Below are 19,247 nucleotides of genomic sequence, written 5' to 3' on the forward strand. Positions count from 1 at the left end.
TGCAGTGAGCTGCAATCGTGCCACTGCACCCCAGCCTGGGTGACAGAGCGAGACCCTCTCTCAAAATAAATAAACAAATAAAACAAATATTATCTTGACTTTAAAGAAAGAGACTTTCCTGTGACATATAAGCAAAATATGGTCAAAACAATTTGACCAAAGTTGAAATGGACTGGAATCACTTCTGAGGAGCTAGCCTAGGTCTGTCGAATCAAGTTTGCTCACTAATAATCGTACTTGGGTTATGTAGGATGTTAACATTAGAGGAAGAGGGTGGGGGATATAAGGGGGTTCTTTGTACTATTTGTGAAATTTGTCTAAAATTATTTCAAAATTAAAAAATAAAAAAGCAAAAAAACAAAACCACATCCTTTGCTCCTAAGCCCTGTTTGCCCCAGACCTTATTCGATGAACTCACTCAATTGTTTAAGATTCAGCTCAGCACAACTTCCCAGATTCCCTGTCCTGAGGCAGGCACTCCTGTATGAGCTCCTAAATACTTCTGCATACACCTACCACCTACTGGTATGGTTTTCTGCCTGTATTTCATCTTCTTCACCTTACGTGGAGTTTCTTTTGGAATGGAAAGTTTTCTTCCTTTCATCTTTGAATCCTAGCACCAAGGCCACACCAAGGCACTAAATACGTGTCTCAAATGAATTAGTAAATCTTTGAACAAATCTTATTAGTTTTGCTTTCTTTTTTAAAATTATGGTAAAATGTACATAACATAAAATTTCCATTTTAATCATTTTTAAGTGTACAATTCAGTGACATTAAGCACATTCTAAAGTTGTGTAGGTTTTTTTTTTTTTTTTAATCAATTCTAAATGGTTTAAACTGGCCAGTAGTTACTAGAGCTGTTAGATCGACTTAATTTGGACCCATGAGACTCGTGACACTCAGAATTAATCTAATCCCATTTACACCAGGTGCCTCCCATCAAAATCTGTTTGATAAAGTGTGGAATTGTTTCATCCCATTGGAACCGCTCTTGAATAAGTCAGAACTGGCTCTGCCAGCCTCTGGGCCAATAGTCGGCACTCAAAGTGGTGTTTCTTTCTTTGGCCTGATCTCTTGGGTTGCCACTTTCCCTTTTGTTAATTTTTTTTTCTGGAGGACAGTCATCCCTGGGAGCTCCCTTCTGCTCCCACGAAGCACACTGCACCCAGCCCTGGTGCAGCCTGGCTCTGGGGCAGGGAGCTTGCATTCTGCCACCTCCTTCATTGTCCTCTCGGTACACCTGCACTTTCAAAACAGCCCCTGCAGGCAAGCTTTAGAGGCAGCGATAAACAAACAGGCTGACTCAAATTTAGGGAAACGCCTGTACCTGGAGAGCCCCTTCAAATATTTGTCACCCCCTCCCTGCTCTGGGGGAAAGAAGAGACGGTTCCACACAGTCACTCTATTTCCTGCCTTCCCAGCTCTGAACACCTTGGTTCGAATGTAAAGAATTTGGCTCTGAATTAGGACTCAAGAAACGGGGCCCTAGTAATTTTCCCGCCATTAACTAACCGCATCTCTTTGGTCATGCCTTTTTGGGGGCAATAATTTCCCCATTCGTAAAACGACGGTATCAAAGTTTGATTTTTATCATTATTAATGACAATAATAATTATATATATATATATATTTTTTTTTGCAGCAGGCATTTTTTTCCCCAACAAAATATTACCCTGAATAAGACCAGAAAGAATCCCGAACGGCTCTGGCTGTCAGGGTGTGTGTGTCTCCTCCCCATGCTGTCTAACCCCAGTTGGAATTTGGAGGGCTCTTGGCCTTTTCCCTTGGCCTCAGAAGGAGCCCAGCGCGTCCTACCTTGCGTGGGAGTGTGTGTGTGACCAGGACTCCTTCCTGCCCTTAGAGTCACCGCCCTCTTCTCGCACAGGTTTACAGCACCACTTGTCTCACCCGCTCCCCGCTTTGCCTCCGCCCCATCCTGATGCTGCCGGAATGGCTGTTCCAAATGGAAGGATGCCCACGTCCGTCCCGTGCCCCAGTCCTTCAACAGGTCCCCACAGACCTCAGGATAAGACGAACGCGGAATTCAGGGCCTGGTCTCAACCGCCCTCTCCCTTTTCCTCTCACTTAGACAGCCCTGGCCAGCTGGGCCACTCTCCTGTCCACCGTCGCCCCCTCCCGCCTTCGTGGCCTCTGTCTAGACCGTGCTCCCTCCTACTGGGTGATGTCTCTTCCCCTGGGACCCATGGACCATCCTGTTGTTGACCTCGGGGGTCTGCGGGTGGGGGGCAGATGGGGGCCGGCCCTTCCCGCGGCGGCCGCCAGGGGGCGGCAGGAGCGGCTCCAGATGACAGCGGGAGGCCGCAAAGGGGGAGGGAGGAGGGACCGACGGAGCGCGGATCCCGCTCTCGGATCGCAAACTTCGAACCAGAGCTCTCCGCGCGCTCCTGAACCGCTGGCCGCCCGCACAGCCCGAAGCGGAATCGGGGCACAGCGGGAGCCCTTACAGGGCGGGCGCCGGCGGGGCGGCGGGGCGGCGGGGCGGCGGTGGCCGTCCATGCGGCGGCGCTCTGGGCTGCCCGGCGCCGGGAACCACGCGGGGGCGAGGCGAGGCGAGGCGAGGCGGCCGCCGGTCGCTCCCGGACGCGGACCGCCAGGTGAGCAGAGCCACGCGCCCCGCGCCCCCTGCGCGCGGTCCGCGCCTCCCCGACACGGCTTCCGCTGCCCCGGCTCCGGCCCCAGCACTCTGGCCGGCGGGGCGGGCTGGCGCCGGCAACCCAGTGGGTGTGTCCAGGGCGCCGCGGGCTGCGCCGCTCCGGGCTCGGGGAGCCGGCGCGCGCCTGGTCCGTGCGGACGGCTGCGCCTCCTTCTCTGATTCTCTTCCTTGCTGGGAGTCTTGCTCTGTGCCGGCGCCAGCACTCACCCCTCCACCCTCGACTCTAGGGACAGTCTTAAACTCTAGGGACAATCCACCTCAGTCGTCCCCGGGTCGGGGCCCCGTGCTCCCCGGGTCGGGTTGGAGGGGGACCGGCGAGTGCACATCCAGCCCGTGCGCCCCCCGCCTCAGCCTCGCCTCCCTCCCACCTGGGGCCCGAGAGCCGGGCAAGTCTCGGTCAGCGCTCCTTGAGCCCTGGCCTGGGCCCCCGCATCTGTGTGTCTGTCTCAGCTTGGTTGCTGCAAACCAGCGAGCGCCCGGAGCCCGAGTGGATGAGTTGTTTCCGCCAACTCTGGACACTTCCTCAAGTGCAGTCCAAGTACCTGCGGCCCCTTGGCGCACTTACAGAAGTAGTTTTTGCACAGCGAGCTCACCTTGGAGCTCTACAGATCTGGAAGTTAAGTTTTCTTTTTCTTTGAAATAACATCAGCCCTGACTTGGGAAGGGGATTTCAGGGCGTTCTCGGGCCCACCTAAGTGTCTGGAATTTGTGGTCTAATGAGTTTTTTAAGCAGTCCACACCCAGCACCGTGCCTCCCAGCCTCCTTTGCCGTCTCATTAAAAGTGCATGCTTGCTTCTCTTCCTGTCTCCTTTGCGACCTCTACCACGCTGCGCTTCGCCCTTTTCGGGCTATGAGTCTAAAACTTGGACGTGGATAGCGATCATTGGATGCCTGTTGGAATTTGGAATTAGAGAAATAGAGACCCGAGAGAGATCTAAGCAATCACCTTGTCCAACCCTCCATTCACAGCTGGATGCACCCAGGACCCAGAACAGTCTAAAGATTTTTCAAGGATCACACGGCTTTTAAAATCTGCATGTCTTCTACTTGATTGATATTGTTGGAGGTGATAGGGTAACTGGGCTTACTAGGGTCTTACTGGGTCTCAATATACAAAGAAGCAAACATTTTAAAAATGTGACTTAAATACGGAACTCCTCAATTCCTATAGATTTTCGTTGGCATCATAGTTGAATTCCTTTAGAAAACAAAATCCTAGCCCTGAAATTAATGTGAGGAAGCAGATGGGCGTCCTGGGACTTTCCTAGAAATCTCTGCAGTGCTGGAGCAGGGATTTCCCAGAGGTCTGGGCCTGGGAAATGAGTTTGGGTGAGCAGGATACTGGAGTCCCTTCTGAATACGCAACTGGGTTGGTCCCTTGTGGGGAGGCTGGCCAGTTGAACTCATGTGATCTCCTCTGTGCCCAGCACTGGGCAGGGCACCAGATTGGCATTACCTTCTTTTCAGTCTCTATGCCATGAGGAAATGTTTCTTACTGGCTGTTAGGGAAAGAAAAATACAGCTCAGAGTTTGGGAGGAAGATCGGGGGTGGGGAGATTTTTGACTTGGAGTTTGTTTTTGTTTTTGCCGGGAAAAACTTGTGGAGATTGCAATCAGTTATCCTACACATAGGCTGTGTATTGCCTTCTTCTCCATCCCCCCACCACTTTTATCCTAATTGCTGGGAATCTCAATGTTTAAATGTCCCCAACACTCCCATTCTGTCCCCGACATTTATAACTCATTCATCGCAAAATCTCTTCCACATTCTTTTGTGATATCTGACGAATTATTTCCCTGTCTCCATTCCCACTGCCCCCACCTTCAACCATGTCCAAATTACAGTAATAATCTCCCCTCTTGACTCCCAGCCACGGGTTGCTTTCTTCATTTTAATCCATCTTCTTTCATGCTGACAGATTAATATTTCTAAAATTCTGATTTCACCACATCATTTCTCTCAAGGAATCACAATGGCTCCCCAGTATTCGCTTCTATTTAATTTTTCTCCAACAGATATTTCTGAGCATCTGCTACGTGCCAGGGACTGTTACTATGTGCTGGGACTTACGCTCTGAATAAGACAATATCATTGCCTTCAGGGAGTCCACAGGCTAGCAGATGATAAATAACCGCCCAGAGGAGAAAGGGGAGTAAAGAAATAACCGCAATACAAGGGGGATGTGCAAAACATCAAGGAGATGCGGATGAGGGAGAAATTGATTCTGCATGAGAGGAGCTAGGGCAGTTACCACTAGGCTTTGAAGCCTAAGGAGGAGTTCAGGGAGATGGGAAAGGCTGGTGGGGAGAGAGGACAGGCCAAGCAGAGGAAAGAGCTTAAGGAAAGGCTGAGAGATAGAAAAGTACTATATGGACATGGTTGAATCAAAGTTAATTTTCATCAGGGCATTTAAAATGTTTCCTAATCCCGGTCTACTTTATTGATCCAAGAGCCATCCCAACGCCTTCCTGCTTGAAGGCCATCCCTCCACTCACCCAGTTTCTTTATCATGGTCTTATCTGCCCTCCCCACACCTCCCATCCCCAGCTCAGAAATTCAGATTTCCTCTCTTCTGATCTAAATTTTGCCAGACAGTATATCCCACCCAGCCTTTCTTGCACAGACTCCTGTGTCTCTTCCCTGCTTTCTTTGCACCTGCTCTATGTTCAGCCTGGATGAGCCTCGCCTCCCCAGCCACTCAGAGGTTTCCCCAGAACAGCCTCCTTGGGCCTCTCCAGGTCATGGAACACACTGTCCGCATGTTAATGGCCCCAACACACTTGAAAGCACATGACTACTTTCCTGGGTTTGACCCCCCATCTCACTTTTCCCTTCTGTCTCCTTTCTGATTTTCCCACTTTTTCTCTTTCTTTGCGTGTGTATGCAGAATCGTGATGTTTACTTCTGCGCAGATGTAAAGGTTTCATGTGTATTTGCTGAATATCTTCGCTGTGAAAATGGATTAAAAATGTCATGCTGGGAGCTAACACACGATGCAGGCTGACACAAGCGGAGGAGGAGATTCAGGGGAAGCTCTGACTTTAGGCTGCTTTGCTGCCTCTGGCCCCCTCTTGGGATCCTCCAATTTTACTCCTCCTCCGCAGGACTGCCGTGCTGATTCTGGGACACCCCTTCATCATCTGGGCCTATTGTGTTCTCTTTTCCTCCTACCATCAAAACTTACTTCTGTGCCCACAGCCTCGCTGGCTTGTTAGCCTCATTGGGGCCATGCTTAGTGAGCACTGGTGTGTGCGATGCTTGGGGCTTTCAGTGGTTTCTCTTTTAATCCTCCCAGCCACCTATAAGGGAGGCGTCAGCATCTGCATTGTACAGGAAGAAAATTGAGGCTTACTTGCCTGAGGTCAGCAGCTCAGGTTTGGAGCTGAAATCTTAAACCCAGCTCTCTAAGTCTGGTGTTCTTTCCACTATATCATTATTTCCTGAAACAGTTGTCCTAGGAACATCTGAATCAAAATTCAGATCTGGCGAAAGAAAAACACAGGCTCCAGGGTGGAAGCTGGGCTTGGGAACTGGCATTTTTCGGGTTGCCTCAGGCGATTCTTCTGCACACCCAGGTTTGGAGACCACTGCCCTGGGCTTCCTTTACAATGTGGCTCTAGCGACAGGTGGTGGGTTAATATGCCACTTTATCCCAGGCAGCATGTTCCTGTTTGACAGAGGCCCTGACCTTGACTCTAAGGAGTGAGCAATGGAGAACTGTGGCCAAGGCCAGGAGGAGGGTCCTCTCCTTTGGCCTGAGGGGTATTTAGTTAGTCCTGAAGGCCCAGCCCCCTCGGCCTACTTGAAGGCATGTAAGCCCACTCACCATCAGACTCACTGTGAATTTCTTTTGGGGTCTGAGCGAGTGCCGAGGGAGAAAGGCCAGGGTGGGTTTGTTCAAGAGCCCCAAGTTGCTTGGGTTGGGACTCCCCAAATAGGGCTGGACAGGCAAAGCCAGCCCCTTCCTCCCTGCAGGCACGGTGAGTTGAACCTCCTTTCCCAGAATGGGATCTGGCTGCTGACAGATCTCTTTCATTCAACAGGCCTTGCTTCACTCCCCACCCACCCAGCCTCAGTTTCCCCTTGTGTAACAGGAGGATGGCCACAGCCTGGAGGGCTGGTGGGGGACCAGTGCATGGGTATGCAGAGCTTAAGGCAAAGCCCTGTCACATAGCAGGTGCTCAGTGTCAGTTCTCGCCCCATTTCTTTACTCCGTGCCTGATCGGTGCTTGAGACAATTGGAGCTCAATATATCGCTGTAGGAAAAATGTATATAATCTCAGGCCCCCTCAGATCCAGGAGTTTGTGTCTGAACGGCATAGGGCTGAATGTTACAACTGTGTATTCAAACCCAGCAAATGAGCACTCCCAGCTGTGCAGTGATAATAATAACGAACTATCCATCCAACATTCCTGCTCACCCCACTCCCCTTCCCCAGCTTCCCTTTAGATTCCCCAAAGAAGAACCCAAGGAACAAGAGGCAGCAGTTCTGTGTATGATGAGTTGTCTTGGGAAAGGGGTCACTTTCTGTTTACCTCTTTTCCTGTCTACCCGGTCTCTCAGCTGAGTGTACTGCCCGTGTTGTCTTCTCCTACCAGCCTTTCCAAAGCTGATCACTGAGGTGGCACCCCAGGCAGAGGTGCCGCTTATCCCTGCTTTTCTAGGGCGTGGTCCGAGGGCAGTGAGCCAGGCTTACAGTGCCACTGTGTTTTGTCCCAGGAGGGTAGCACTGGGCAGCCCACAACCAGGTGGGCAGCATGTGGCCTGCTCCACCCTCCCGGCCCTTGGCCAGCTGCCTAAGACCTGGCCAGCAGTGAGGACCAAAGCATTGAGTGATTAATGGGCGCCCCATCTAATCTCCTGCCAGGGGAAATGAAGGGCCAGCCATGGGCTGGGAGCTCGTCATGACCTGCTCCAGGTGGGCTTGGAATGCACCCAGCTCAGGATGGGGATTAAGGCTTGAAAGACAAGAGGAAATGAGATGTTAACCCTTTAGGCCTTGGCCCTCTGAGCCCCAGCAGGGAAATCGCAGGGGAATTGTCTGCAGGCATCTGATGAAAGGGGGCATCAGCTTTGATTTATGGCGGGGATGCAGCCACGTGACTACAGGAGTGGGAGGGTGACAGCCATGTCTTTGACTTAACCATTTTTCTTAGAGGCAGAGTCAGGAGAGAGAAGAAGATTAATTTCCTATGAAAAAGGATAAACGGACTGCTGGGAGGCTGCCCTACCTGCTTCCTTCTTGGAAACCCTCCAATCATATCAGCAAGTTACAAATTTGTAGTTGCCAGACATACTTTTCCCCCTGAAATGTAGGGTCTCTGATCACTTGTGATGTGTAGGAAGAGGAGCCCACCTCCTTTCCCAGGTCAGGCAGCAGCACGGTGGTGCTGAGGAGGAGAGCACTCTGGAGCCAGGTCCTGAGTTTGAGTCTTGGCTCTACCAAGTGTTGGGCCTTGAACAGGTTCCTTGGCCTCTGGGGCTGTAGTTTTTCCACCTGGAAAATGCTCAAAAGTATCTCAGGCGTGTAGGAAAATGCCACTTGAATGTTAGCAATCACTTTTTTTTCCCCCACTTTGGCTGAGTCCTGAGCCTGCATATCCTTTGGGAAGGACAGAAGCAACTTCTCTTCCAGGGCTCCAAGACTTGCTTTGGGTGAATTGACGACTGACTCTTTGATTGATCTCCTTTGTTTGACCCCTGACCCTCACATGCCTTGGATTCTGTCTGGCTTGCTCCTCCCTTTGCTCCAGTTCCATGGTTTCCAGCTGCCCCTTTGATGACATTACCCTGCCCCTTGTCTCCTGCCCTCATGCTAGGTTGTCAGACTACTTGCGGGCTGGGCACTGACATCTGTTGTGTCCTCCATGGTGCTGGCCAATTCTGCACTGGCTCTGCTCCTTGCTAGCTTTGCTGTGACTTGACAGTCCCTAGCCAAGTGGCTGAGGGTAGAGAATGCAGCTGTTTTGAGAGCAAAATCAGGAGCCGTGGAGGCCGTCTGGCCTGGATGCAAATCCCCACTCTGCTCTCTTTTCTGGTTTCTCTGCCCTCTCATTGCCTTGTTCTTGGTGGGGGATAATAATAGTTATACTTACCTAATGATTGACAGGAGGATCCAATCCAACCGTGCACATGAGGCCCCTTGGGAACTATGTAGGAGAGTTTATTGCTGGTTGTAAGGTAAGCCCTGAGGGTAGAGCTGTGTCTTCAAGTTTTGAAGTCTCATTACAGGGCGTGTAGTGACAGTATAGCCTTTAGTTTCATTTAGAGTCTTTTCCAGAGCAGACAAGTACCCAGGACCTGCTTGACTTTAGTGATGTTTTAGTTGAGGCCCGGGATTTCATTCTGCTTGAAGTTCAGAGGATCTTCTGGTCAGCTAAGCAGGGAGGAGCTGCCATTTACAGAACTCCGTGCCAGGTACTGGGATTTACCTGGCTTCTTTTATTTAATCCTCTCAACAACCTGTGCAAACTAGACACTCTTATTTCTACTCTACAGCTAGAAAACTGAGGCTCAGAGAGGCTAAGGAATGTTCACAGGCTCACACAGCAAGTAGACATCAGAGTGATGTTTGAATTTCAAGTCATCTGACTCCAAAACAAATGCTGGCGGTGGGGCCCGGGGGAGGAGCTATCAGGCCAGTTAGTGAGTACCTGGGAGGAAAAGTCTCTCCCTGCTCTCAGCCTCTCGCAGGATGCTCTGGCTTCTTGGCCTCTTTCACAGGAGCACATGTATGCATAATGCCGCGCCAATATTGCTCTGCTTTCTCCTTGATATAGGCTTGTATTTTAATTTAGCATATGCAGATTTGTCTTTTCCACTAATATGATTTTGTGTCAACATTTCCCACTTTCCACCTAAGCAGGGTTCCCATTTTGTAAAGCACAATGACGCTTTCCATCAGTTTGCTCCATCGCGGTTTCCTTAGCCGTTCCCCACCCTCTGTCAGGGATCTAGGTTGTTTCTAGTTTCTCCCAATCTAAAAATTGGCACTACCAACATGAATGTTCAATTTGCTGATGTTTATTTATTTCTGATCTCACGTTCTGCTTTGGAAATACACTTCCCGGCCATGTGATGACCAGGTCAAAAGCAGGAACTGTAATAAGAGTGGTCCATGCTGCCCATGGGGTCTTCAGAGAAACTGCACCTGGGAGGCCCAGATGAGGGGGACCCAGAAACAGACCAGGTGCTTGTTTTCTGCCTACCCTTCCTTTCCTCACTAGTTACTGTTCTTTCCTGAGGCTCAGATTGGAGGAACTTGATACCTCACTCTTAGCAAGGGGTGTGAGAGGTACTGTTCAAGTGGTGACTTTCTGGGTTCCAGAGAGGGAAGTTATTTCAGTGTTCACAGAGGTCCCATGGAGTGAAAGGTCTTGGCATCTTCTGAGATTGCGCTGCTGTGTGTCAGTGGTCCTGTGTGGGCATGGCTATGTAGTCATTCGCTCAGGCATCCAGTGATTTCTGAGCCCCTACTGTGCATCAGGTGGCAGTGTCAGGCACTGCAAAGGGTGTGAATTCCACACCTGACTCTGCGTGTGTGGCCTTGGGCAGCTTAATCTCTTTAAGCTTCAGTTTCCTCGTGTGTGAAATGGGCTAACAGTCTCTGTACATGCTGTAGGAGTTAGAGGAGAGAACATAGGTACGGTGTTTGCTCAAGCCTCCAATGCAATGAAGGGCCAACTCTTGTGCAGGTGAACACTAGAACTTCTCACCGATGAAGAAGGTGTGTTCTTGCTTGGAGGTGTGAGAGGTGGGGAGTAATATGATACTTACAGTCTTAGCAGGGGGCAGGTGAAAGGGAAGGCACTGTGATAAACATGGCATAGAGAGGCTGGGGGACCCACACAGGCATCAGATTCAGATTGGTGGGAATTCAGAAAGATTTGGGGTGGGATCTGCCTCCCAAGAGGAAGAAACAAGGCTGGGGAAGAGGGAAGAAGGAGAAAGGAAGTAGAAGCCTGTTGTGTTTTATGGGAGGGTTACATTCTTGAAGACCTCTCAGAGTTCAGATCTCTCGTCATTCAGACTTTCTCCCCTACAGAATAAATGTAGAGTGTGCATTTACTTGATATGGTCTCAAAACACATAGCTTTGTGCTGTCGCTTCTCATATGGTCACACTCTCTCTCACATTGCACAGTGGGCTCACTCATAAGTTACCCACTCGGTATCTCGTGATGCTTTTTTGGCTTTCTTATTTGCCAAGCTGGTGGTCGTGGCTGTTGCTGTTATCATCATCATCGTCGTCTCGATATGTTTTTAGTCTGACACCAGCACTACCATTTGACAGACTGTCTAGATTGGGGGTCCGCACATTTTCTTGGAAAGGGCCAAACAATATTTTGACTTTGCAGATTGTGTGGTCTTTGTTGCAACTAATCAGCTTTGCCTTTTGAGCATGAAAGAAGCCATAGACAATAGATAAATGAACGGGCAGGACTGTGTTCCAGTAAAACTGATTTACGGGCACCGCAATTTTAATTTTATGTAATTTTTGTATGCCATAAAATATTCTTATCTTGATTTTTATTCAATCAATCATTTGAAAATGTGGCAAAAACAGGCAGAGGGTCAGGTTTAACCTGTGGGCCAGAGTTTGTGGACCCCTTGTCTAGACGGTTATAATATTTGAAAATTGTTTTAAATTGGCGGAAGAGTGAATGTTGAAATATCCTGATAGTCAACAAAATCATTCATAGACATTCCAGTGCTCATAAGAATAAAGCTCAATCCACAAGTTCTAACAAAAGATTGGGGTATTTATCAGCCTGAATGGTACCAACATAGGCAGTTACTTTAATACAATTTTAAATTATTTAGGTAGTTATTCTAGTGAATTAAAAATTTTAAATCATATTATTTCAAAATTTTGGTACCCAATGACCTTATTAATATTGTTATTGTCATTCTATTTCATGATTTAAATTGTATACCCTGGCTAGGCATGGTGGCTCATGCCTGTAATTCTGGCCCTTTGGGAGGCCGGGACGGGAAGATCGCTTGAGCCCAGGAGTTCGAGACCAGCCTGGGCAACAAAGTGAGACCCCATCTCTACAAAACATCGAACTATTAGCCAGGCATGGTGGTGTGCACCTGTGGTCTCAGCTGGTGGTGTGCACCTGTGGTCTCAGCTGGTGGTGTGCACCTGTGGTCCCAACTACAGATATGGGAGGCTAAAGTAGGAGGATTACTTGAGCTCAAGAATTTTGAGGCTGCAGTGAGCCATGTTCATGCCACTGCAATCCAACCTGGGGGACAGAGTGAGTCCCAGCCAGGAAGAGAAGAGAAGAGAAGAGGAAGGGGAAAGGGAAGGAGAAAGGAAGGCAAGGGAAAGGAAAGGAAAAGAAAAGAGAAAAGAGAAGAAAAGAAAAAATTTTATACCCTACACTGGTTTATTATTGTGTACTCTCCTGGCGTCCAGCAGCTCTGCCTGACTCCCAGCAGCCTGCTGACTGGAGTTTGGAACTTGATTCTAGCTGGAATTTTTTGATTGTGAAAGGCAGGCGAGAGCATGGACGGAGCACCAAGGCTTGTGTCTGGCACACAGTGAATGTGGAATAAACTTTTGCTCCCTCTTTTCCTTTTTCTTTCCTCCTCACTCAAAAGTTCTGTATATTTGGTCAGATCCAAAACATGCTGAGCCTCTTTGAAATTGTTACTTTGGTTCTTTCCACATGCAATAAAGTCACTAACCTTTTTAAATGGAAACAAAAACAAAGACTGTTAGAAAGCAGAGTTTCCCCTCCTGGGTCACCAGCTTTCCCTTACTGGAGAATAAGCAGTGCTGTGCTGAGACCGCGGCTGGACGGCCAGGGCCAGAGGGAGGCCCCAGGTCCGAAGAAGGCGCCTCCAGCTGGGTGCAGACCCAGCTCTCCAGTCAGGAGGGGGTTGCCGCGCCTGCTGGCTGCTCCTGGGTGTACCTTGGTTTCAGAGATTCCAGCAGTAGGAAAGCCAGAACCTCTCCAGATGGAAGACCACCAGCCCCGAAGGTGACTGTGATGCTGTGGTTCTTGGCTCGGGAACATGTTTTTGCTGTGTATGTTGGATGGGAGACCCGTCCTAAGTAGACGTGTGTTTGTGTTGTTTAGGGGGTGGTGGCGCACAGCCACATGCGCTTTCTGGTCTGGGGTCTGGCAGGATGTGAGGGGAGGCAGCCGCTGTCCTTTGGCTTGTGAGATCTCTCATTATTCTGTTGGGCAGGGGGCTGGCATTCTTCCTGTGTGTTTCGTTTAGAAGCAAATGGTCTTGCAGCCAAAGGCACGGGCGTTGAGCCCCAGCTTTGTCATTAACTTCTTGTTTGATGTCCAGCAATCCATTTCCATCTCTAGGACACTAATTCTTAATTCCTGCTGGGGTGGTCAGAGGAGGCCTAATGGACACTTAGGACTCTTGCCACCACCCAGCAGTAACGAAGTCATGCATCGCTCTGAGCCTTCCTGCTGTGGTACCAGCACAGGCCACAGGAGGCTCTCCTGCCCCTCCAAGCCAGGGACATGTCAGTGGGGACCTGGTGGGGAGCTGGAACTCCCACTTCTACCCAGAAGCAATGATGAGTCCCCTTTCCCTCTCTGGTGTTAGAGGCCAAGTGGGGAACCTGGCCTTCTATTCCCACGTAGCCATAATGACAGAGGCCCCCCTTCCTTGCCGGAGCAGTGTCAGAAGAAGCCAGGGAAAAGGGATGGTTTAAATAAAATCTAGCACCTCATACCATAATACCTAAAATGTCCAGGTGTCAATGGAAAATCACTCATCACACTGAGAACCAGGAAGATCTCACACTGAATGAAAAAGACAATCAGTTGATGCCAGCACTGAGTTGACAGAGATGTGGGAGTATCTGACAAAGACTTTGAAGTGGCCATCATAAAAATGCTTCAGGGGGCAACTATGATCATGCCTGAGACAAATAAATAAAATATAAATGAGAAGTCTCAGCAAAGAAGTAGAAGCAGCAAATGGAAACTTTATTTTATTTTCAAAAAAATTGTAAAACATTTTATTGTAGATTGACATTTATAACTGCATTATCTTATGGGGTACAAAGTGATGCTATGATTTATGAATACAATGCGGAATAATGAAATCAACCTAACATATTCCTTACCTCAAATACTTACTATTTTTTGTAGCAAGAATATCTGAAATTTACTCTTAGCAAGTTTGAAATGGACAAAATACTGTTATTAACTATTTTCACTACACTCTGCAATAGATCTCAAAAAGGGCTTATTCTTCCTGAGTTTCTCTACCCTTTGACCATAACCTCACCATTCCCCCCACCCTCCAGCATCTGTAACCACCATTCTACTCTCTGCTTCTGTGAGTTTGATGTTTTAGATTCCACATATAAGTAAAAACGTGATATTTGTCTTTCTGTACCTGGCTTATTTCATTTAGCGTAACGTCCTGCAGATTCATCCATGTTGTAGCACGTAGAATTTTATTCCTTTTTAAGGTTGAATAATGTCCCATCATATGCATAGGTATACCATGTTCATCTGTTGATGGACACATAGATTGATTCCATAACTTGGCTATTGTGAATAGTGCTGCATTGAACATGGGAGTGCAGATCTCTCTAGATCTCTCTTGACAAACTGATTTCAAATCTTTTGGGTAAATACCCGGAAGTGGGATTGCTGGATCATATGGTAACTCTACTTTTAGTTTTTTTGAGGAAGCTCTATACAATTTTCTGTAATGGCTGTACTAATTTACATTCCCACCAAGAGTATACGAGATTTTCTTTTTCTCCACATACTCACCAACACTTGATTTATTTTGTCTTTTTGATAATAACCATTCTGACAGGTGTGTGTGAGATGATAGCTCACTGTGATTTAATTTGCATTTCCCTAAAGCTTAGCGATGTTGAGGATCTTTTGATATACCTGTGGGCTGTTTGCATATCTTTGTTTGAGAAATGTCTATTCAGGTCCTCTGCCCATTTTTTAATTGGGTTTTTTATTTTCTTACTGTTGAGTTGTTTGAGTTCCTTATATATTTTGGATATTAACCCCTTATCGGATGTTTGGCTTTCAAATATTTTCTCTCATTCTGTGGGTTGTCTCTTTACACTATTAGTTGTTTTCTTTGCTGTGCAGAAGCTTTTTAGTTTCATGTAATCCCATTTGTCTATTTTCGCCTGCACTTTTGGGGTTAAATACAAATAATCATTCCAGGCCAGTGTCTTGTAGTATTTCTCCTATGTTTTCTTCTAGTAATTTTACAGTTTCTAACATTACATTTAAGTCTTTAATCCCAAATGGAAATTTTAGAATAGAAAAATATAATAACAAAAATAAAACTTAACTGATGGATTAAACAGCAGAATGGAGATGACAGGAAAGAACCAGTGGATTGGAAGATGTAACGATAAAATTTACCCAACCTGAGCAACAGAGATTAAAAATAGACTGGGAAAAAAGGGGAAAAAAAAAGAATAGAGTCTCAGGGACCTGTAAGACTATAACATGTAACCCCAGCACTTTGGGAGGCGGAGGTGGGTGGATCACCTGAGGTCAGGAGTTTGAGACCAGCTTGACCAACATGGTGAAACCTCATCTCTACTGAAAATACAAAAATCAGCCAGGCATGGTGGCACATGTCTGTAATCCCAGCTACTTCGGAGGCTAAGGCAGGAGAATCACTTGAACTCGGGAGGCAGAGGTTGCCGTGAGCCAAGATCGTGCCACTGCACTCTGGCCTGGGTGACAGAGTGAAACTCTGCCTAAAAAAAAAAAAAAAAAAAAAAAAAAAAAAAGGCTATAACAAAAGATCTAACATTTTTGTCTTTGAAGACAAAGGAGGAGGAAAAAGAGTGGGCTGAAAAACTACTCAATGAAATACTGGTTGAAAACTTCCCAAACTGAGCATAAGACCCAAACTTAGAGATTCAAGAAACTGAGCAAACCCTAAATAGAAAGAAAGTTATACCAAGACATATCATAGTCAAACTTTTGAAAACAAATTTGAAAAAGAAGAATAAAGGAGGGGGAATGAGTGTTCCTGGTTTTAAGACATACATAGCTATAACAATGAAGACAGTGTTGTATTGGTGAGGGAAAGGCACATAGATTAGTGGAATACTATAGACGACCTGGAAATACACCCATCTGACTTTTGACAAAGGTGCATAGGGAAATCAGGGAACATTAACTGCAGTTATCTGGATGATGGTTTAGATGAGGCTGGTGGAGGATGGCATGGAGAAGAAAGAGGCTATCTGAGAGATAGTACAAAGGAAGAATTGAGAGTTGGCAAGAAAGTGGGTCCCAGAGGCCCAGGAAAGCTTGGAGAGTCATTTCCTGGAAGGACGGTGATGCCACCACTGAAGAAGGAGGGCTTGGCATGAGCTGGTGACGGCTCCTTTTATTCACCTTGGGCCATCAGCAGCAGGAAGAAACTCGAAGTACAGGGAAGCAGCCTGCAATGAGCGTGCAGGTCTTGAGGTGTTGTGTTTTTGAGACCTTAGCATGCCATAATAAAGAGGTTGAAGTGTAAGAGTATTTCTCCAGAGTACATAGTTTGATAGTGAGGGTTGGTTCTTGTTGACATTTTTCTAGTTCTGGTTTGAGTCACAGGGAGAGCCAACAAGGAAGACAGAAGAGACAGGAAGAGAGCAGGTGTGCAGGGCATCATAGCCATTGATGGCAACATTCAAGAAAAAGGGGATAGTGACAGCCTATTCTATCTAATCCTAAATGCCCTTTACAGTCCTTCTTGACCTCTGGGTGACCCTTGACCTCCAAGGATGTATCTCTCTTGGTTTCCTTGAAAACATTTTCTAATTTATGTGATGACTGACTTTTTCACATTGTCATAATCTTTTAATCATAGCACCTGATTTCAGCCTTACCTCATACTGGCGCATCACAGAATTGTGTCAGGAAAATCAGACTAATTTGCTAGGTTTCTCCCTCCTTCTGTAAGGATAGACAGAATTTTTCAGCACACATTGCACAGTGGTGTTTGCTACAAATCATTGACTAGATTTCTATCGCTTAAAAAAATAATGACATAACTCAAACGTTGATGCGCAAGCCTCAAGAGCAGAGCAGGATGAGGCAAATCCTTTCCCTCGATATTCAGAAGCATCAAGGGCAGCATGTGTGGTTGGCTGATTTATGGTGGCTGAGGCACACTGAGTTGGGATGCGTTCTGGATGGGCAAATGCATGGGGGCACTAAGAAAATATCCTGGACTCAAGGGCAGAGCTGTCCCAGAGTGAATAGGGGCAGAGCACAACCTCACAACCTCACACCCTACATCTTGCCTGGCCGAGGCCCAGGCTGCAGCCTGCGTGCTGTGTACCAGGTAAATGTGAACCCAAGCAACTCTCCTGAAAAGGTGCATTTGATGCAGTGTGTCAGGAGACTCAAGAGCCAGTTTATTTTTATTTTGTTGAGACAGAGTCTTTCTCTGTTGACCGGACTTGAGTGCAGTGGCACAGTCTCGGTTCATTGCAGCCTTGAGCTCTCGGGCTCAGTCGATCCTCCCACCTCAGCCTCCTGAGTAGCTAAGACCACAGGCATGTGCCACCACACCCAGCTATTTTTTGTATTCTTTGTAGAGATGGAGTTTCGCCATGTTGTCCAGGCTGGTCTCGAAGTCCTGAGCTCAAGTGATTCTCAACCTTGGCCTCCCAAAGTGCTGGGATTACAGCCATGAGCCACTGCGCCCGGCCCTGAGAGACAGTTTAATTTAGTGCTAAGACAAGCCATGACTCCAACAATCAGATGAGCTTGCATTCAAATCATGCTGCTGCCACTTACTACCTGTGTGACTCTGAGTAGGCTTGTTGTTTCAGTGCTTGCAGCCTCAGTTTCCTTCTCTGTAAAATGGGGATAGAAATATACTTGCTTCATAGGGTTGTCTTTAATTAATGTTTAAAAAGCATTCAGCACAGCCTGTCACATATTATACACTTAATAAATGTTAATTTTTTTTTTTTGAGACAGAGTCTTGCTCTGTTGCCCAGGCTGGAGTGCAGTGGTGCAATCACGGCTCACTGCAAGCTCCACCTCCCAGGTTCACGCCATTTTCCTGCCTCAGCCTCCCGAGTAGCTGGGACTACAGGCGTGGCCACCACGCCCATCTAATTTTTTGTCTTTTTAGTAGAGACGGGGTTTCACCGTGTTAGCCAGGATGGTCTTTATCTCCTGACTTGGTGATCCACCCGCCTCGGCCTCCCAAAGTGCTGGGATTACAGGCCTGAGCCACTGTGCCTGGCCAATAAATGTTAACTTTTAAAATCTTTAGTCCTAGCTTTGCCTCTAAGTAGCTATGATACCTTGTACCAGTCATGTGGTTTCTTTACCTATCAGTTTATTCATCTTTGAATCATGATGACAAAATAATGACATTGGGGAGTTGGATTAGAATTGCCTAGTTTTTTGTATGTGTAGGTTTGCCTTGTGAAGAGGTGTCCAACAGAAAATCACAATGGAAATGATTGATTTGAATACATTAAATAAAAACGTATTTATTTAATAATTATAGATAAAATTAGAAGATGAAAAGCAAATGAAAACAAGGTCCTAACTTGACAAAATAAGGGCTAACAACCTTAATGAAGAAAGAGCTCTTAAAAATCATTTCAAAACATGGCTGGGCATGATGGCTCATGCCTGTAATCCCAGCACATTGGGAGGCCGAGGCGGGTGGATCACAAGGTCAGGAGATCGAGACCATCCTGGCTAACATGTGAAACCCTGTCTCTACTAAAAAAAAAATACAAAAAATTAACCAGGCGTGGTGGCACACGCCTGTAGTCCCAGCTAATCAGGAGACTGACACAGGAGAATGGCACGAACTCAGGAGGTGGAGGTTGCGGTGAGCCGCGATTGCGCCACTGCACTCCAGCCTGGGCGACAGAGCAAGACTCCATCTCAAAAAAAAAAAAAGAAAAAAAAAATCATTTCAAACATTATGAGCCCTACAGAAAAATGGGCAAAGGAGGTTGTAAAAAATTCATAGAAGAGACAGTGTACATGGCTAATAAAAATGAAAATCAATTCCAACTTTAGCAATAATCGAAGGAGTACATGTTAAAATGACTTTTACCAATTTTTTCCCTATTGTGACAAACGTTGGCTAGTTGTTCACCAGAAGATTTCCTCCTGGGAATAGAGATAGACTGTTTCCCACAATCCTTTCCAGGTAGGTATACTGCCATATGACTAAACTGGGTAATGGAATACCAGGGACAGTGATTTAAGCTACCTTAGTGAAGCTGCTAGCTCAGTCCTCTACGCCTTCTCTTTCCCCTTGTTTGGTCACTGGCTAGAAAGAACCCAGGTGAAGAAGATGAGGCCCTAGACGATGGTGGAATCACTCGATGGAAAAAGGGTCCCTGGATGCCTGCATGACTGTGTGAAGAAGAATGTTCTTGACAACCTGCATCAGATAGTGACTTGAGCAAAAATCCTTTTATTGTGTTAAGCCATTGACATTTTGAGGGGGTTTGTGGCAGAGTTACCCTGCCCTAACTAACTACTTATCAAATTAGGAGAGATTACAATCATAGCATTATTGGCAAATGTGTTTATTTCATACACTACATG

The 19,247-nt window shown here is 47.1% G+C and overlaps 1 protein-coding gene across 1 annotated transcript in view; it reads left to right on the forward strand.

Annotated features, from left to right (window-relative positions):
• Positions 1 to 2,376: 2,376 nt before the first annotated feature.
• The window catches only part of THSD4 (thrombospondin type 1 domain containing 4), a 686,742-nt gene continuing 669,871 nt past the window's right edge, over positions 2,377 to 19,247 (forward strand). Inside the window, exon 1 of the mRNA XM_050796270.1 lies at positions 2,377 to 2,618. The gene's annotated coding sequence lies outside the window, so the exon portion shown is untranslated. The remainder of the gene's footprint in view (positions 2,619 to 19,247) is intronic.

Source organism: Macaca thibetana, chromosome 7 (assembly GCF_024542745.1).
Source record: "Macaca thibetana thibetana isolate TM-01 chromosome 7, ASM2454274v1, whole genome shotgun sequence".
Classification (NCBI taxonomy): Eukaryota; Metazoa; Chordata; class Mammalia; order Primates; family Cercopithecidae; genus Macaca; species Macaca thibetana.